A 21,410-nucleotide genomic window follows, 5' to 3' on the forward strand; every position below is an offset into this window, starting at 1 on the left:
CCTGTCTCAGCCTGCTGAGCTGAGCTGGGATTGTGAGTGGGCTACCATGCTCACCTGGATTTTTTATATGGGTGCTGGGAATCCAGACTTCAATACTCATGCTTGCACAGTCACTGAGCCATCTCCCCAGCCTCCACATTTTTTATTGTAGAAAAACTTTATCCATACAGAAACTTAGAGGAATGGAACCCTGTATACCCAATGTCAATGCTTTCTCCCTATGGCCGTCACCCACTGTCCCCATTCTACTCCAGATGATTTCAGCAAGTGCAAGTCAACTGTGTTTCATTTTAAACTATTTTGCTGTATGTTTTTATGCACAGTTACCCTTTTATTATGAGTAAGGGTATGTGCATGTGAGTGGAGGTGCCCATGAGGCCAGAGCATTAGGACCCACCTACAGCTAGAGTTAAAGGTAGCTGTAAGTTGCCTGATGTGTGTGCTGGAAACAGGACTCAGCTCCCCTGCAAAAGCAGTGTTCATCCTTAACCTCTGAGCATCTCTCTAAGCCTGATACTCACCATCTTACAACATAATCAAACCACAGCAACTGCTCCCGATTTCATCCTAGTCGCATTGAACATTTAACTGGCTTTTACTCTTCTGAATCTGTCCTGTGTATCAGCCTTTAATTTACTCAAATCAGATTTCTTTCTCTCTCCTCTGCCTCCCCCACCTTCCCCTTTCTTATCTTTTCTGTTTGACATTTGTCTGAATAAACAAGCTGATGGTTCTGCAGGGTTTCCCAAGTTGGTTTTGCTGTTTGCATTCTTGTGTCCTTTAAAATATTCCCCTCTCTCATGTTTTTATAAACTGCTACTGAGTTTTGATCAGACACCGATTTAATGTTTTAGCAAAATGCTTGGAGATAATGATATGGTTTTCTTCCATAGCGGTTTGTAATCATCTGGCATTGCAAAATAATGGTATTGTAAGTTCATAATTTCTTACTAGTTCATTAACAAAAATATTTCCATAAATAAAAATTTCTCTTTGTTGATCATTTTGCCACCCTAAGGAACACTTAATATAGAAAAGACAAAAGCGTGCTTCTTTCTCTTCGCAATGAATTACAATGTAGACATGGTGACATACAACCTTAACCTCAGCACTTGGAACACAGAGGCAGATGGATATCTGTGAATTTGCGGCCAGCCTGATCTTATATATATAGTGAGTTCCAGGCCAGCCATGGATACATAGTAAGACCTTGTCTCAAAGTGAAACAAACAAAGCAAAGCAAAACACATGTCTTCCCAGGGTGATCAACATGTTTTGATTTGACCTTGAGGCAATGGGAGAGTCTTTCCAGGCTGTTTTTCACTTATTGTAACAAGACGCTGATTTCCAGTGGCTCCTTTCTTTATTGTAGGACAAGATATCCCAGCCTCATGCTTCTCTTGCATCAGGCCTGGAATCAGCCTTTGAGTTTGGAAGATCCGCATTAACCCTGCGCTGGTCAGGACACAGATCATGATGTGCTTGTGTGTGTTTTGAACGTGAAACAGTGATTGTACCAATAGTTTCCTTCTGACTTCACCTTGCAGACTTTGGGGTGTTCTGTCCTTTCTACATGCTAAATTATAGACAAAGTGCTGCTTACCCACTCATCCCACACTGCAGGGTAGCCTTGTAATAACAATGTGACTCTTACAGATGGCTTAACACTTTCACTTCCTTCATCCCTCATATTATAGTTATTTGTTTTAATTCAGACACACAAACAGAACATACACTTCACAGACAGGTTGTTTGTAGCACAACTGTCAAATTTTTATGTTTTAAAATAATTTGGAACAATTTCCCCTCTATGTTGCCAACTGCATCAACAAGTTTATTAACATTTTTATGATTGCCTTTTATTATTTTTGTTGGCTATTGTGATAGTTTCTCCTTATCCATGGTTTCAGTTTCCCATGGTCAACCATAATCCCCAAACACAGTATTAAATGGAACATTCCAGAAATGATTCCTAAGTGTTAATTCATGTGTCTTGCTGACCAGTATGGTAACATTTTGCACCTGAATTATTTTCTCTCTCATGTTTTACATGGTGACTGCCTTTGTGTAACATTTGTTACAGGTTCAACAGTTGCTCGGTTATCAATCCAATAACTAATTCTTGCTTTACATAAAGTGGTCACAAAACGCAAATGTAGTGAGACACTGTAGTATTAGAGATAACAGAAAAGATGTTAATCCCACCATAAATGGCAAGGCTATCAGAAACAGGACAAATTCTGGTATGTTTAGAATTTAATTGGATCTATAATTTCAGGCATCCACTGGAAGTCTTGCAAACTATCCCTCTTGGGAGGAGGAGATTTCTGTGTGGTGAAATACATTTATATTCTTGAAATCAGAACTATGAAACCAGATAGATTCAGAAAGTCTCTTCATCCCTGGCTCTCCCTTTCCTGTACACTTTTCTTAGATTTTTGTGACATACCTTCCATTAAGTAATACATTCATGATATACCTTCTACTAAGCCATGGATTGTGTTAAAGTTATAGAAGGAATGGAGGGACAAGGAAGGAGTTGGACTTCTTCATTAGAACAGGTCCACCCATCTGTATTTATAACTTTTGCTTAGATAGTTATATGTGTCAGCATGCTTCTGTCCCTGACACAAGAGCACCAACCAACAGCCGCACCACTTTAAGAAGAATTTGAAAAAGGGCGGGGGAGTAGATGGAAATCACTTTTATCTTTGAGGAAATATAAGATTCAGATTGGAAAACCTAACTTTGCATTGAGAGGTTCACCAAAGATTTAGTTTTTGCTAACTTTTTAACCAACACCAATTTGCATGAAAATATTGAGGGATATTTTTTGCCCTGGAGAGAGAGAAGCAGGCCTGTGCTCACCGCCCTTGATGGAGGAGAGCGCTTTAGAGTTCACCAGTTTACAGGCAACAAGTGAAGATGCTAGCCCTAAGACTCATGCCACCAACCTCTACTGCCTAGTTGACTTCTGAAGAATTCCGTCTAGTTACAAGACAGAAGACTCAAAGCTTTAAAAAAAAAAAAAAAAAAAAAAAAATTTAAGAAAAGTCCTTTCTATTGCAAGAAGAAAACAGATTGTTTCCATTAATTTTACGAGTGATTTTATTTGCATTGGCTAAAAACTGGGTATGGTTGGGGTGGCGCACAGTGGGAGGGAGGCCTGCCGAGAAGAGTACAGTCTGTGTCACAGGCGTGCCTCACGTTAGTGTCTCTGCTGCGGCCACAGGGCACACTCAGAGCTGATCTCTTCCTGCACTTCATCTGGCCTCTCTGCCTCTCTCCCCTCACTCCTGTCCCACTGGGCTCTCAGGGGCCCTGCTGCTCCATTCTTCTGCAGTTCTGATTAGCATCCAGGGCTCACCCATCAGCCTCCTGAATCCCTGCTCTGCTCTACATTCTGACATCTCCCTCCTGGATTCCTGTAGAGTTTCTCCAAACTAACTGAACAGCTGATACTGACTCTCAGGTGACTGCAGGCTCTCCTTTGCCCTCTTGTGCCTGAATGGTGGGTGGCACATGAGTCTTCCAAAGTGCTGTTCACATAACGTTGTCCCTTTCCAGAATATGAAAGTAACCCCTCATCTGTCTGACTTCATACCTTTCACAAGCTGAATCTGTTCTAATATTATTTACTCTGCAAAGTCCCACTTCCTCTGCTCAGGCCAAATTCTGTCTCTCTGACTATCATTACCTGAAGTTTATTCAGATTCAAATTATAGGAAGTTCAACTGTTTTTTAATGGATTGCTATAATCCTTCCTATTGCTAGAGGGAAGAAACAAAATAAGATGTCATGGCAGATATAAAGAGTATAGAAGTAGTCTCTTGCTTTGCAAAAATGAAACCTCTTAGCCACATAGTATGAGTTGGCTGGCATCATATTCAAGTAGAAAAAGTAGAATCTGGGACAATAAAATGGGAATGTAAGTCACCGCTTTGTCACTTATGAGAAGTGGGGTCTGAAGGACACTCTGTGATGTCCACTTGTATCTTCCATTAGATTAAAAAGTAGACAGTTACAACACTAGTTGACTTAAAGAGTATGGAAGAAGATGCAACTCTTTCTCTACGAATTTATGAACCCAGTCAGTCATAGTGGGTATTGAATCATTCAGGCAGCCTCGTTTTTGCTTGGCGATGAGTCATTGGTCTATAGTACTCACTGTTTACTAGGAGACGCAGCCACCTCAGGCTCCACCTTCACCGAGTGCTGCCATTGTCCCCTGGGAATGAGATTTACCACTATAGATAGAGCTAACTCTGTCTTGTGTATAAACGCATTTCACTAGGAGGTCCTGTCAGTGTCTACTGCTTCATTTCCGAAAGATGTGGGGAAGGCATTCTGCCAGAAGCCAGAGGACAGATATCTGGGAATTACTGAATGTCATTACTGACCGCCAAGCCATTGCATGGCTTCCAGGGATCTGACCTGACTGGAGTATCGAGGAAAATAAATAAATAGGCAGGTAGGTAGATAGATAGATAGATAGATAGATAGATAGATAGATAGATAGATAGACAGACAAACACACATGGGGATAAATGGACAGAAGATCTGGGTTGGGTGGCCTCGGCTCTCTTCTGGGGAAACCATAGCACTCCAGAATGTCAGTGTGTTTGTTATACACAGTTGAATAGGGAGACAAGGTTTTTACATACAGCTGAACAAGGAGGTAGGGCTATTACAAACAGATGAACAAGGAGGCAGAGTTATTATGTACAGCTGTACAAGGAGGTGGGCAGGACTAGGCCATCTTGGTAAGGAACAGTCTCTGTGGAGAGCAGTCTTCAGCAGTAAATATCTGAGGGGAAAAGTCTATTGTAGACGTAGCTTTCTACACATTCACCGTTCACACTCAGACCCCCGTGGAAGGCTTTGCCATCCCTCTGAGCCCCACTCACAGAAGTCTTTGTGACGCTCATGCGGCTGAGGCATTGGGGGTCTTGGCATGGCTGCGCCCATGTCACACAATACATGCTTACTCCGTGCTTGCTCTGCTCCCCACAACTGACAAGCACAGAACTGTGAGCAGGGATTAGAGATGATATCATGTTTTTCTAGAGATGAGTAGAAAGCCATTCTTTGTTATTTTCTATGATCTCAGAGAGGTCAAGAAAGATTTCCAAGAGAGGAAGACAAATCTGGAGACCAAACCATTAGACTCATGTTCAGGCGTGGAAAAGAAAAGAGCCCACAGATGTCAGTAAAAACAGAAGTGAGAACGGGCAGGATGGCAGCGTAGTTCAGTGAGCAGCAGCCTAAGTGACCTCATCCTCAGGTAGCTGTGGACATCAGAGGTAGGAGTCCCCCCACTTATGTAACCCAGAAGCCTCTTTGACCCACCTTTTGCTCAGTTCCCAGTATTGCCTCTTGTATCTGGTGTCTTGTGTCACATCAGCACTGGGGTGGAAGATGCTTTGAGCCTGTATGGCATCTGGTGCTTCTTCATCATGACCCAAGCCAAGGATACGGAAGCCATGACTGTCAGACTGTACAAACCACTAAAGCAACCAGAGTAAAGTTTTGTGTCCATTCTCCTCCACCCCCGTGCCAGAACGTCTAAAGAGAATGCTGTTTTCCTCTAGGGTTTTGTTTTGTTTTTTAAAACTAAGCCTCCTTCATCATGTAAACGAAAGGCAAGAAAGATGTAGAAAGTTTAGATTTCATTGTGCAAAGTCCATTTCTTTCCTTGGGCTTAATTGTAGAAGGGATTAAAGAGGCCCCTATCTCCATATTTAAACTCTTTCTTCAGAGTATTTCCTCAACAGATCACAAACTTGTTCAGATGACGGGCATGTAGAAATGACTGTCAGTGTTTCAAAGCAAAGGAGGAGGAGGAAGCGTCAAGAAAGACAAATGAGCCTTGGATTTGCTGCATTTCAATTGGGGAAAAATGCTCAGAATCTTCCATATGCTGTGGTTCTGAGAACTCTTAGTCTAATGTTCAAGAGAAGGGCATGAGATAAATTTTTTAAGAAACTGTGGATCAGTGAACTAAAGCAAGTCTGTGTAAATTACCTTGGACACCCAAGCAAGGCGATGGGCAGGAGGGACAAGGTAGGGAAGCACTTAGGTGTGGTTGCTATGGCAACCATATGCTGATTGAAATGTTTGGGAACTCCTGATTCATAGCTGGCTCCACATTCTCCTCCTTCTTGCCTGGCTCCTGAAGGTTTGAGGTCCTTGGAGTCTTGATGTTATCGAGTCACCTCACAGAGAGATGCCATGAGTCCAGAAGTAGCTGTCTCCTAACTAGGAAGGCACAAACAGTACCTGTGCCTGAGAGGAACAGGGTAAGGTGTAGATAAAGTTTATGAGGGAAGTGAAAGTGAACAAGGGTGATCCAGATGCCAAACTTCCCAGCCACATCCTGATACGCCACAGCTCTGGCGTGACAGAACCAATGTAAGACCCTGAAAACCAGCCAAGCCTCTGGAGGCAGATGGGGACCAGAATCTGGGTTTACAAAGGGCAGAGGAAGCCCTGGTGGTGGTGACTGAGACAGAATGTCAGGAGGAGGCATGGGAGCACTTCTCAACTTACATTGAAGCTTTCTGCTTTCTCAGCTACAGGATGGATTAAAAATACCTACCCTGCAGGGTTGCCTGAGGCCTGGAGACACATTCAGCTCTCCCCAAGCCCTCAGATTAGCTGTGTCCACATGCCTCTCTGTGAGGAGGAAAAAGATGGGTGGCCAGATTCAGAACAACTGAAAGGTTTTGGCTAATGTTGAGTCTACCAAAAAAAAAATTGGAAAGTAACAGTTCAAGGTCATTGGCAAATTATGCAAAGCCTTTTATTTTCATAACCATGTAGTACAAAATACAGTTTGCTAAAGAGAGTAATGAAATTTAACATTAGTAAGGACTAATTTCCACTTCTCTTTCATCACTGATACTGATATTAATAAGGAAGAAAAAGAAGGGTGAATGGGGTTCCACTTGAGGAAAGGTGTTTTCTCAGCTTCTGACCTAGGATCGTGTGAACAGGGACCTGTACCACCCATGTAGTGTCCCCGTTTGCTGTTGCCTTCACTGGATAGAATGTTCTAGACTTCTCCTCTCTAGAAGAAAAATGTGCTACACAGCCTGGGATTTTTAAAAATTGCTTTTCCTTGTCTTTGTATGATTTATCATAAGAGAGGGGTGTCCCTAGAGTGTTCCCTTCGTTCTTTCATGTACTTTTCATGGGTGGCATTTCCCTGGCACTGTGCCGTGGGCTGATGTCTAGTAGGAGGGAGGCTGCTTGGTGCTACAGCAGGCTGACATCCTGGCAGAGATCCTTGGCCCGTGGTCCACAGAGAAGGCAGAAGGTCTATGAACTGACCGAAATTGTGTGAAATATTCTGCATGTAGCTGAGCGCACTGCTTTCTGGAGAAAACTGTCTTGTGCTCCTCTGGCTCTCGTGATTGTCATTAACTGAGAGGGTGAGGGACTCCTGAGGCTGAGAGCCCTTCCTCACTACTGGCAGTTTTACTCATCAGTTTATTGCCAGCTGAGGCTCTGGTGACAGTAGAAAAAGGGAGTGATGTTCAAGAATTAAGTTTCACAATTTGGATATGTATTCATCCAATTTGGAAGCAATTTATGACTGGAGGTTAAGTCTGTATATGCTTGGATTTCAGTAGCAAAGAATTTATTGTCCAGAGACTGTTGTGGCACAGGTATGTCCTTAGCATAATAGCCCTCCAAATAGTCACCATGATGGGCTATTTTGTTGGGGTCGTAGTGTTTGTACAATCCCATTGAATGTTCTCCTCACATAAAGCTGTTCTTTCTGTTGTTTCTGAAGCACCTGTATTTCTTTTTCTGCTTGCACGAACTGTTGCTCAGAGCAATGCCCTGACGTTGATTCCTTCTCTTACCTGAACCACTGTCTCTGTCAGTTCCCAGAGGTCTAGGGAAAGTCGCCATTTTCTCCTTCACATTTTACCCAACATAAATCAGAGTCTAAAAACCAGCCTTATTAGAGTTGCTCTTGATAAGGAAGTACTGAGAAGGACAAATTAAACTTTATTCTATTAGTCTAAATACATGTGGTTTATATCCTGTTTGGCCAAAAATACTCCAAAATTGATTATGAGAATTCTATTGACTGCAGCACTGAAACATGGGAGGTTCATTATTAAAATGTTCGAGTTTCTGAGCTGGGATTTCATGCCCAGGTTCATTGCCGTGTGGCTCATGCAGGACAACTGACTCCAGTATTTGCCAAAGGAATAAAACCAATGTGGCTCCCGAAGCTTATTGGGCTCATCCTCTTTTTAATCAATAGACTTTATACAATATACTGCCTGTTTAATCATTATTTTTAAACAGAGCTGTGATGATTTTTCCCTGTGATAACATGAAACAACCAAGCGACTAGGTTCTTTTTCCTTTAATTCCAAATGACACCAAGTATTGAAAAGCTAGAGCTTTTGAAAAGGACTTAACAGAAAGTCATGAGACGTGATAGGTGCTGAGGGTGCAATTTTAATGCCAGCAGACTGGAAAACAAACAGCACAACCCAGACAAGACCTGACTTTGTTCTTTAGCATCTCTGTGAAGAGGAAATAAGATCTTTCTGGGATGTGCTTCCCGCTCACAGGTGTGAAAGACAAAATGTCACATTCTTGCCCCCCAGCTTTGTATGGGGTGCTGGTGTGGGGCAAAGCGAAGGGGCACCGCATCGAGTCTCATAATATACGCTCCATTCAGTTAATGTGCTTGGGGCTTTTGTTTCAGCCTGCCGCTGGTGGACGGTACAAAAGCATGGAGCATCCCTTAATCCACCCCACCAGCCTGGAGCACGCTGGCTCCTCTCACTGCATTCTCCATCCAGCTCTGTTGCTAGTGGAAGTGAGAAATTGACCCCAGGCCTGCAAAGGCTCTTCTTTGCTCTGGCACTCAACCACAGAGTTGCTGGCGTGTCCATTGTTTTATCCCAGGAGGAAACCAGTTGTGCTAATGTGAATGTCTTATTCATCAGACATTACAGGCTTCACATTTGTAATGAGCGGCAACTCCTCGTGCAAGATGCACGACCACAGTGAATCAAGACAAGTGACGATGTTTTCTAATTTAGTACAGTTGCTCTTTCAAGGGTTTGATGGCATTTCAGTACGCCAAATTCTGCAACTGGAAAGTCTGTCTGAGGTTGTGTGTTAATCAAAAACAGCCGATCATGTCTGAATTCTAAAGGACAGCACAGCAATAAAGGGTGGAGTTATTCTTGCATTTTCTGCCTTCTAACTAGACAGACAAATGTAAAGACACGAATGAACAAGCTATTTACCAAGCACCTAATGCATCCTCCCAGGGCATGAAAATCTCCAAATTGTTCCCAAGGGCTAGGTTCTGCAAATTATGGTCCTTGTGAGGAAGCTTAATTTCTATGTCCTCATTCATCCCTGACTGAATATTTCTCATGGGTAAAATAAAGCATTTCAGCATTTAACATTACAAAACCTGGTATTTAGTACTTGCAGTGGTCATTGGAAAAAGCAACTTAACTGTCCGATTTGATGACATCTTAAAGAGAACACCAGTTGCCTACAGCCCTTACAGCAGCACCTCAAGACATCAGAAGTGTGAGGAGCATGTGTCTTTCCCTGGGGTGGGACATGAGACTACCCTGCTCAAAGCACCACTTCGCTGGACGTAGCATAAAGCCTCAACTCCTAAGCAAGAGCTTCTCCTCTGCCCAACTGGTCAGCCTCTCAGCTTCCCTGCATCCACAGGCTGGCGTGCAAGCACACACCTGCTGCAGTACACACACCTGCTGCAGTAGTCACGTGCTGCCTCCCAGTCCTGGATTGGCAAGATCAACCCCTTCCTCTTTCTCTGGACATTGTGTCTGGACTTACCTTTCTTTCTTATTTTTTATGTGTATGTATATGTGTGGTGTGTCTATATGTGTATACATGTTCACGTGTGTGTACACAGATGTAGACACATGTAGATGTTTTCATTAATTGCTGTCTACTTTGTTTTTGCTGAGACAGGGCCTCACACTGAACCCAGAGCTTGCCAATTTCAGCTACTCTAACTAGCTGACTTGATCCAGTGATCCTTGTCTTTGCTCCCCAAGCACTGGGATAACAAGCAGCTTCCACACCTACTCACATTTCACGGGAGCTTTAGGGCTCTCAAGTCCAGACTTGTGCTTCTGTGGCAAGCACTTCATCTGCTGTGCTGTCTTCCTGTCCCCAGTCTTCTTGCCGGAGACCCACTCTGGTGGGGTTCAGGTACCAAAGAGGAGGTGTGCAGTCAGCAGGGGAGAGAGGAGACTGACCGGATCTGAGGGATGACTGCCCATTTCTTGAAAAGAGAATACACCTTTTATACTCTGCAGTTGTATGTAGGATTAAAGGGAGTGTGAGCTGAGGTGTGGCTTGAGATAAGGAGTTGAGGAAGCCGGCATTGACTTTGACAAGTTAATATGTTAATGGAGGGCCACAAGTTCCTCTTGCCAGAGATAAGAATGGCCCTTGTTAGCAAGCAGGAACTTTCTTTAAGCCCCTGAGGGAATGGAGACTTTTGTCTAAATGCCTGATCTTGGAAAAAGGGCTTTCTTGGAGGATCTGACAATTGATTATAGAATATTGTAGTTTTGTAAATGGCTTAATTTATTCAAATAGCTAAAGCTTAAAGCGAACAAAGATGAAGCTAGGCAGTATTACCGTGACCCTGAGTAGACCTTAGGAACTTATAAATTTTGATTATCAAATATACCTTATCTATCAAGTCTGTGTGGCTTCCCTAAATTTTCTATAGGTTTGATGTTAACTTGTTTGGGAGTTGGCAGTTATCATGATCTATGGTTCCACAGTGGCGGGATTTTTTTCCAAAGAATTATTTTGTTTAAAGAGGCTGCCATTGTATCTGTTTTCATCCTTCAAAGCCTGCACAAGATTTCCCAAAGGGAAAGGCATAAGAATGAAAATAAAAGCTGGAGAATTGTGGTTGACAAAGTCGAAGTGCTGGAACTTTGTCGAGCAGCACTGGTCACCATGTAGTACACACCACCTTCTCATGCATAATTGTGTCCACAAGTCCTAGGGTAACACTTGCACATCCTGTTTTGACATGGGGACAGTCCTTGTCCTGGTCAAACTCTAAGGCTCTTTAAGTACCAAACAGCTCTCGTACATGTTTGACAGTCTTGAAAAAACAAGGGAGTCTTGTTTGGCCCTGCTTGACTCTGTCCTGTGTGTAATGTGAAGGGAGAGTACCTAACAACCATTTCTGGAAATGTGAGCTCTGACTCTCTCCTACCAGTTCAAGTGTATGTGCATGTTTCAGATCACCACTGGGACTTGGCTTTACTGGCAAGTCCTGGCATTATTCTGCCCTCTTACACTTTAAGACTCTACTGCACTGAAAACAGGTGCCCAGAGCAGGGTGGTTCCTGTTTGTAGTCCCAGCATTCTGAATGGTGAGGAGGGAGGGACACAAAGTGATACATTTTTTTGTCATGAAAAGTAGATGCTATGGTGGTTTGAGAGAAAATGGCCCCCAAAGGGAGTGGCATTAGTAGTGGGTGTGGCCTTGTAAGAGTAAGTGTGCCTTTGTTGGAGGAAGTGTGTCACTGTGGGGTGGGCTTTGAGGTCTCATATATGCTCAAGCCACACCTAGTGTGACAGACCACTTCCTGTTGTGAGTCAAGATGTAGAACTCTCAGCTCTTTCTCTAGCACCATGTCTGCCTGCATACTGCTTTGCTTTCTACCTTGATAATGGACCAAACCTCTGAAGTGTAAGCCACCCCAATGTTTTCCTTTATAAGAGTTGCCGTGGTCATGGTGTTTCTTCACAGCAATAGACACCCTAACTAAGACAGTATTTCCTCTGTGATTTGGGGTGAGAGTCAGATGGTGGCACTCCCCTGCCACCCCCCTCAGCAGACTCCTCTCCATAGCGTGATCTGGGATCATTTTGTATTTCTTGCCAGTTAAGGGTGGTGTCTGTCCTGTCTGTGCGGCACACCGCACGGACACTCATGAACTCCAGGATATGTGTCTATGGGAAGTGCATCTGTGGACCTGTGGTGAGGCATACGTTCATGACCATGCCTTCAACAGCCTGGGACAGAATGTATGTGACCCATTACAGCCCCAGTAAAAAGAGATGACTTCAGAAACACAGAGTCGAGGTTGGGTCTCTTCTGAGGAGACGAGTGAAGACTCAGTTACATCTGGTGGCTTGGGACGGAGGAAGGCTGTGGAGTCAGTTCCCGTTGTCTTACCGCTGATCTTTTGCTCTTTTCTTTATATTTTTGCCTCATGTTTTTAGGTGGAGACAGCAGCATGTTTCTTATTTTCATAGAATAAAGTACCAATCTTGCCATCTCTCTTTTTCTAATAAACTTGGAGGCTACCACATATTAACCCTGTTGCTCTTGCCCAGGTCCCCAGCTAATTCTGGCTTGCCTCAGTTTTAAAACCAAACCTCGGCCGGGTGGTGGTGGCGCACACCTTTAATCCCAGCACATGGGAGGAAGAGCCAGGCGGATCTCTGTGAGTTCGAGGACAGCCTGCTTTACAGAGCGAGATCCAGGACAGGCACCAAAACTACACAGAGAAACCCTGTCTCGAAAAAAGAAAACAAAGCAAAACAAAAAAGCCAAACCTCACTTTGGTTCCTGGAGAGGTGTGAGTCCTGCTGTCAGTGTTCTGAGTATTTAAACCTGTAACAGGCTTTCTCAGGCAATCTTCTAGAAGGTACTGAGCTGATGAGTAAAGGATCAGAACTTCTGTTTTAAAAACTCAAGTTTATGGAAGCTTTTTCTCCCACCGGTCTTAGTTTCAGATGCTTTCACTAGAATAAATGGAAGAAGAATTTGATAGGAGAGAATGCCATGTGAGTACAAAAAGCTAGTGTTTATTTTTCACGGTCCAAAATTACATATTTTATAGTTTGTCTTGAATCATGAAACTGTAGCAACTAATTGCGCAAAATATTAAAACACTTGAACAATTAAACCTAACAGCTTGTGACTTTGTGGGGAGTGAACTCTGGAGGAGTTTGCAGTTCATGGCTGAGGCTTCCACATACCAGCATTCAGTGGTCTGCCTTGGATGGAGGAAGTGTTCATTGCTACTGCTGCAAAGTAGTTTCATGGTGCAAAATTGGGGAGCTTAGTGACCTGTCCAACGTCCACAGCCCTAAGCAGGGGACCAGCCTTCATCTCTATAGACAGTTCCTGGTTGGGAAAAAAAAAAAGTGCTATAAAGCATTTTGTGACAGTGTCAGAGTGTGCTCCCATAAGAATAGACATATGTAGTATAATGTGATATTCATGTTCCTGTTAAGGAAAATTCTACAGTAAAAGTTATAGGGCCTATGGAGGGGGTGAGGAAGAGGCAGACCATTATATATTTACACAACTTGACTGACAGCACAATGCTCGGTCACAACAGGGACAAACGAGTTTGAGGCCAACCTGGTCTATAGAGTGAGCTCCAGGAAAGGCACAAAACTACACAGAGAAACCCTGTCTCAAAAAACCAAAACAACAACAACAAAAGACAAGTGAAAGGTGCTTGAAGTTGAGGTACCAAAATTGGTACAGAAGGGGGAATACCAGAGGACTCGGGCACATGGGACAATTAACAGTTCATCCCAAGACAGAGCCTCTGGCCAAAGCAAACAGAAACGAAGCATGTGGGCTAAGAGGGTTGTGTGGACAGTGCCATGTGCCTCTTTGGCTGGGTTGCAGCTTTTCTTATGTAGTCTGCACATGGTCGTTGTTACGTCATACTTCACAAGTATAGAATTAGAAAGATAGCCCCCATGATGCCTGTGTACTGACATCATTCTCTGTGGACCAATTATATGTTATCTTGGATGCTACAGAAATTAATTTTAGCTTCACAAGTTTTACTAAATATAATAGTTCATTAAGTGGGTTCAAAATTATAGGTGTTCATACATACTAAATTCAGAACCCTAAGCATGAAAACATTTTTGGACAATAATGCTGTGTGAGCACTTTAAAAAAAAAATGGGTTTACCCAAAATGGGTGCCAAACCTCCTCTCAAATATTTTAATTAAAATTCAACGTGAACTTTTGAGCTTGTCTGACTGATAAATACTATAAGCAGTCTTATGGGATTTGTGTATGTGCCCGTTGTAAGTTGTGAAAAATGCCCACATTGCTGAATTCCATGGTGTTGTATTTAATTTATTTAAATATATCGTAATAGGTCTGTAATGTATAAGGAAGGTTTAAGCATCAGAATCCTGTCTAATTAACTTATACTCGCTTGGGAGCCAGTTACTTGTAAAGGTATGCTGAGCAAATTACAAAGCTTCAAATAATAAGAAATCCTGGAAAAGAATTAGCCACCATTGAAGACTTTTCTATTCGCTTTGTCATTAAAATGGTTCCAGTGATATATTTTAGGCCTCACAGGATTTTATATATTTTACATTTTACATACATACAATTATACTTTAATGTATATGTAATATTTATACTTATAAGTATGTGTATTTAAGACATGAATCGTGTCTTGGTTCTGAGGAGACCGTCAAGAGCTGCTCTGTGCCCCCCTGGCACTCATTAAGGTGGGCAGCCATCCCACAACTGTCAATCTTTTGTCTATATGTGTCTAAAATATGACCAGTGTTTGACATTTGCATAAACTTGATTTAATAAACAGTCACACCATTAAAATAGCACAGTCTTTTCAATCAATACTAATTATACATCATATAATGCCTGGCCTTTAATGAGGACTTCAATAAATGTTTGTTGATAATGATGATTATTAAAATGATATGTTAAACCCATCTCCTCATTTGAAAAATGCTTTGTTTCGAGACGTCAGACTTATAGCTTCGCCTGAAGTTTTTCTAATTAAAATCACCACTTTGGCGCAAAAGCTTAAAATGTGCAGTTGCTGCAATTAGTGAATTGTGCGTCCATATGGATGTTACCAAACAGCTTTCAACTTAAAGGATTTGGGCTATTTTGAATGATGGGCCTTCTGGTAAGCTTAAAACAAAGCCTGTCTTTCTCTGTATTCATTTTAATTAATAGTATCTTGCTGGTCTCAAAGATGTCTTCTCTTCTGGAGGGAAGAAACATGATTGTCAGAAACCAGAAATAAATTACTGAAGTAGGTTAACTAAGTTCATGCTTCTGTCTGTTTTATACACTCTCTCTCACCCCTAAAGAGTCAGTACAGGGCTAGAGAAGCTGGGAAACACTGATTTCAGATGTTCTGAAAGAAAACCTGTAATTCTAGCTAAATCATACAAACTCACTCAAAAAGATAGTAATTTAAACTGTCAGCATATTTTCTGAACTGATTCCAACACTGATAAAAAATGTTCAGAATAAAAGCTGTCCATGTGGTGTGTACGTGCACACAAATGAGAATGTGTTTATATGTGTGTGTGATATCTGGGCCTACCCTGGGGTACATAGCAATTATTGTCTTATTTGTACATTTAATTCTGTGCAATAGCAAATTCTTATTGAAGATGAATTGGGTACATAGATTTACTGTTTTTCTTGGTGCTTTAAACAAATTGACACAGATAGAGCCTTAGAGACCGGTCAGTGGGCGTTCCCAGACAATAGACACCTTTCATGTGAAATCTTATAGACAAGAAAGTCAAGGGAACGATTCTGAACTTTCTTCTCTACAGAACTAGGATAAGTTCCACAGACAGTTATGCCCTGTAATAAAGGCTCTAATTTCCAAGTATTTTCACACCCGTCTCTCAGTACCTTTAGAAAAACAGTCTGGTGGCCATAAGACCCCACTGATGGGAACCCAGATAGTTCCAGTTTTAAATACTGGTTTAAAAGCCATGCAGGTAAAGCAGTTTCTTAGAAATTAGTCATTGAGTAGTTAGGAATTAAATGAACATTAAAAAAAATGACAGTTATTATAATTTCCCAGAGCATATAGGAAAATGAATTTGTACGGCAGTGAGTGGGAAGGCCTCAGTTCAGTGGGTCCTCCAAGGAAGCCGCACCACAGCATGTCCCCTTTGCCTTGGTTTTTTTCCTTTGTCCGTCATGGAAACCCGTGGCCTGAGTCCTCTAGATGTGACACAAAGCCACCCAAGTTTTCCGTATTACAGGGATTGTTTATTTCCTTTTTCCAAGCATGTAATTAAATACTTACCTTTAAATGCCCCCTATGTGCCTCTACTTGGGTCTCTCCATCTGAGAGGGAGTTTAGCATTAGTTTTACTTTAACTTGGAATCAGATCAAACTATACTTGATGAAATGATATTCCATTGCTAAAAGAGAACTTGTTTGATAAATCCTATAGTGGATTTATTGTATGACGGAGCTTCCTTTCTGTCAAAAGTTAGTGTTCCTCCTCAGTTAAGTAGAGCCTTCTTCAGGAATCCCTGTAATGGAGGAAATGAGACACTTACCCCTCAGCCACACCTACACCCCAAGAACATCCTGTTCATAACTCAGGTGGTTAAAGGAAAACACATAGCTGTTTTAATTTTGAACAAAATAACTGCTTTTCTCTGGTAAGGCTGAGAGGGGAATGTGTTTGAAAATGTCTTTCTGTAGAGAAAAGAATACTTTGAGGAAGGACGGTGGGCAGACAAGGGTGGGGTGGTGGGGTTAGGAGAACCCACAATAAAAATAAACACAGCACCGTGGAGAGGCTGAACAGGCCAGCATGAAACACGGCCCATCTGATCACATGGCAACACCCAGATCTGGGGCCTCAGTTCTGCTCTGCCTCCGGCATGTAAACGGCATGCATGTGTGTAGTGGTGTGTGTCTGTACACACAAAGATTTACCAGAGAGCACAGAGGGAATTAGAAAGAGCCTGGCCTGTCTTTAATTCAAGTCTGTTTGCTTGCATTTAGCACTTAAGGGCTTCTACATTCAGCTTGCTCCAAAGAGTGATGGAGCACTCCTTGCTTATGCCTCAAATCAGAAATGCATGAAGTGCAGCTGCGGAGATAATACATTTTCCCCAAAGGCTTTGGCTGAGCAAATTAGGTGTCAATGGGGTGCCCGCGCAGGCAGTACTCTCTCTAATTAGTCTCTTGAGCCTAGTTGGTGGCGGGTATGAGATGATCTAATCAATTGGTCTGTGTCTGATGGTTGGTGTAAAAATCCTACCAGGCAGACTCTCTCCCACAGGTCATCCACCTGCACAGCAGGACTCCTCATTTTCATTTCTCATCTCTTCCATCACATGATGCTGACAGTTGGTTTTAAGAAAATTGAATCCAAAAAATATCTAGTTCATAGGGCACATGGGTCAGAACAAAGTTGCATTATGGGTACCAGTGATCCAATTAATTAATATTTATAGCTGAGAAACTCTATGTAGATACTTCTGAATAAGGATTTTATCAATCGAATCCAATTTCTTCTTTAAAACATTCATTTTAGAGAAAGCTCATTGTGAAAACTGAAAACTAGATAAAAATGGCGCCCACCTGTCTTAGGATTTACATACCTACGAGCAGCTGTGCGCGCCGACCATTCAGCTTACAGTTTGTGTTCACTGTTCATTTGTATTGTGCCTGTGACGTCCTTTAAGTAACAATCAAATGTAAGAGGGAGATTTACATTGGCATCATAGTTTACTTGCCTGTCAAAGCGTATCTTCACTCCTTCAGCCTAAATCCCCCACCCATGAAATACTTGATTGCACTTAGATTTCTAAAAATGTTTTAGGTGCTTTCAGTTAATGATTCCCAAGGTAGGAGGATGAGCATCCTGTGCTCTGTAAAAGCATCAGGCAGGGAAGATGGTACAGTATGAGCTTTTCAGAGTCATCTCACAGAGGTGGGAGGCGTACTGTCATTGGCACTTCCTCTATTTTCTTCTTATTAGGTTCTTCCACTAAATGTCAGACCCCAAAACTAAGTGACAGATTTGCCGTAACCACTGCATTCACCACTTACTAGACAGTTATTGCTAGTGTTTACGGCCCTTAATATTTAATTCTGCTGTACCTTAGGTTAAGCATGTATGATTCTCCTACAGATTGCAGTCAGAATCAGGACAACCCAAGGCCAAATAAATAGTATCAGTGTGTAGAAAACATCTTTAATGAACTTGAGAGGATAGTAAAGTATATGGTGTCAACATAACTTATTGTTATGTGAAGTTACACATATTGTAAATCAAAACATTCTTTTTTAATATAATGTAATGGAGTAAAAAATATATTTTTCCTATACCAAAAAATAAATCCTTCCCACCATTCTTGACTGGTGCTGTGTCTGTCAATAACTTTCTTCTCTATACCAATTGGGCAATGTGGCTGAAATAGCTGCTTATAGTTCCAACTGTCCCAGCCACAAGAAAAATCTGTTTAGCTTCAGTGAATGTGCCATTCCTACCCATCCCTGTGCTTTTGGATCCTTCCTTTTTATTTTCTGTTCCTTCCTCAACTACTTTCTGTGTACCTGAGCTGTGCCTGTGTCCTGTTAGGGATAAGACTTGGTTTAGTCAGTAATTTAATTATTCCACACGCATCTTTAACTTGCTTCCTCAAAGGAAATATATCCAGGGGAACTAAGTGCCTGGTTTAACAAGTCAGCTTGGGCACCAGGTCTCCCTTCTGTTGGTTACAGTGGTAAGAGCGAGGAGAACCAAGGAAAGACTGCATCGTTTGGGGAGAGTCATAAGGGTCCCATGCCTAAACAGCGAACACACACAGCTCTTCTGGATGGAGGGGTAGTCTCCCTGGAAGAGTTGGGACCTCATTCGGCTTCAGCTTCATGATATAAAAAGGACATCTCTGTCATCTGCTTAATAAAATGGTCAAAATTGGTGGTGAGATGGGGACTGGACAAGGATGATTGAAATAGAAAGTGCTGTGGAAATACTGTAGGGACAAGTGTTCTCTCTCCTTGATCTCAAGGACCTTAGAAAGAATTTTCATGTATAGCTCAGAATGTGTGCAAAGTGCAATTTCTTTCTTTTTCTGCAAGAAAGGGGTAGAGGTGGAGCTCTAGGGGTTGTTCCATGTTCTTGCTTGTGCTATGCTTGTGACTTCTTCTAGAAGAGATTTAATAAAGGTGTCTTTGGGGCAGAGGTGAGGGATAGATTCCTGTGGATAGAGATTGCTACCCAGAGCAGCAAACATTTAAAATAACAATGGATGAGTTAGGATTTGGAGGTAGCAAAGGGTTTATGTGCAGTATCTCTCCAGACCAAGACTTCTCCAGGAAACATGATCAGAGGCTTTGATTTACATCCCATCCAGTCAGGTGGCAGAGAAGTCTCAAGAATAGAAGGTGATACCTCCTTCATGCCATAACCAAAATGCATGAAATGGATGAAAGAACCAAAACTATAGGAAATCATAGAAGAAAACATAGGATCAAATCTTTAGATTTCGCTGTGCATTTTTAAATGTGACACCAAAAGCATAAGCAATGAAATAAAAATATTAAATTGAATTTCATCAAAATCCAAAGAATGTTCTCACTGGCAGTCCATATTAGAAAGTTATTTTCAAGTTGTATATTTGATGAGAAATTAATGTCCCAAGTGCACAAAGAACTGCAACTCAGCAGCAACAACAAAATGAATTGAATAGATATTTCTCTGAAGAAGCATTTCCATATGACAAATAAGATCATTAAAAACATGTTCAACACCACTAACTGTTAGGAAAAGGCAGATCAATAGAAGTAAGTCAGTTCACCATAACAGAATAACTATAGTTAAAAAACAAAGAAAAAACAAACAAGTGTTGACCAGGGTGTGGTGAAATTTGAATACTTCTTCATTGTAAGCAAGGAGCTAAACAGTGCTCTCACTATGGAAAGTTTTGTCAGTTCCCCAAAACTTTAAAAGTAGAGTTTCCATTTGACCTGGGAATTACACCTGCAGGTATATAACCAAAAGATTCAAATCAGGCATTGGAGCAAACACTTGCCACTTGCCACATCAGTTTTACTACTGTAAAACTACTACCACAGGGTAATACAATTCAAGCATAAATTAACTGATGGATAAGGATCATGCAATATAGCCATATAATGAGACATTTGTAGCTGGAGTCTCCAGTCCCATCTGGGCCGCAGCCACTCAGACCCAAATAAACACACAGATGCTTATATTATTTAAACTGTTCAGCCTAATGGCTCAAGCTTCTTGCTATCTAGTTCTTATATCTTAAATTAACCCATTTCTATAAATCTATACCTTGCCATGTGGCTCATGGCTTACCGCTACTTTGCATCTTGCTTCTCATGGCAGCGGCTGACAGCGTGTCGTCACCCAGCCTCCCACTTCCCAGAATTCTCCTCTCTCTTTGTCCCACCTATACTTTCTGCCTGGCTACTGGCTAATCAACACTTTATTTATTAACCAATCAGACAGAGCAACCCATTCACAGCATGCAGATATCCACAGCAGACATTACTCAAACATTTCATAAGATAATGAAGTACTGATACATACTACAACATGGTGAACCTTAAAAAAATTATGGTAGTTGAGAGCTGCCAAATGTAGCAGCTCACACATTGTGTGGCTCCCCTTAGATGAACTACTCAGAATAGGTAATACCATAGAGAAAGGAAGATAGTTGGTGCTAGTCAGTGGGTAGGACAAAGGACCATGAGAATGACTACCGTGAATGGTGTCATCTCCTTTGAAAGTGCTGAAATGTTTTGAAACTGGATAGAGATGACTATATAGAATTGTGATTGGACTGAGTACCACCCAAATATACACCTTGAAATGGTTGATTTTGTGTTACATGAATTTCACCTCCATTGAAAAAAAAAGAACTGAAGGTGGGGGTAAAATTCTAAAAATTCATCAGAGTAAGTGATGATCAGTAGAGGGTAGGGATGATGATGTTCTAATGTGTCTTAAGTATAAGAATGGAACGTTTTGTACTCTTGGTTCATGCACTGCTAGTTCACTCCCAGGCAGGGAATGTCCTCAATGCTGCAGCCCATGAGAGCAGTGTCAAGGCAAGTGGATAAGGACTCTGAAATAGTCAAATCTATGGGAGAGCTTTGGCCAACATCTCTTCTTCGGCCAGCAGGATGACAAGATGGTCCTGTAGATGATGGCAGGCAGGCCTGTAGATGATGATGGTCCTGTAGATGATGGCAGGCAGCCCTGTAGATGATGATGGTCCTGTAGATGATGGCAGGCAGCCCTGTAGATGATGATGGCCCTACCGATGATGACTAAGCAGTGACCAGGAACAAGCTTCTAAGCCTAGTTGTCAAGTGGGTTCTGGGATGAAGTGGAACTAATTCATCAACTCCTTCAACCGTGGGACGTGAACTTGGGAGTTCCACACTTCATGCAACTAGACGTTCTCTTTCCTACCCCAAGGTTCAACAAAGACGAATAAGAGCTTTTTTAAAAAGTATAGAAAGATGTACAAGGATTCCCTACATTCTCACTGGTACCCTTACTACATTTTCAAGCCGGG

General features: G+C 41.9%; 1 protein-coding gene across 6 annotated transcripts in view; it reads left to right on the forward strand.

The window, feature by feature from the left end:
• The window catches only part of Cdk14 (cyclin dependent kinase 14), a 587,756-nt gene that overhangs the window by 562,517 nt on the left and 3,829 nt on the right, over positions 1-21,410 (forward strand). The gene's annotated exons all lie outside the window — the stretch shown is intronic.

Source organism: Peromyscus californicus, unplaced genomic scaffold, assembly GCF_007827085.1.
Source record: "Peromyscus californicus insignis strain IS unplaced genomic scaffold, ASM782708v3 Scaffold_6__1_contigs__length_162567912, whole genome shotgun sequence".
Taxonomy (NCBI): Eukaryota; Metazoa; Chordata; class Mammalia; order Rodentia; family Cricetidae; genus Peromyscus; species Peromyscus californicus.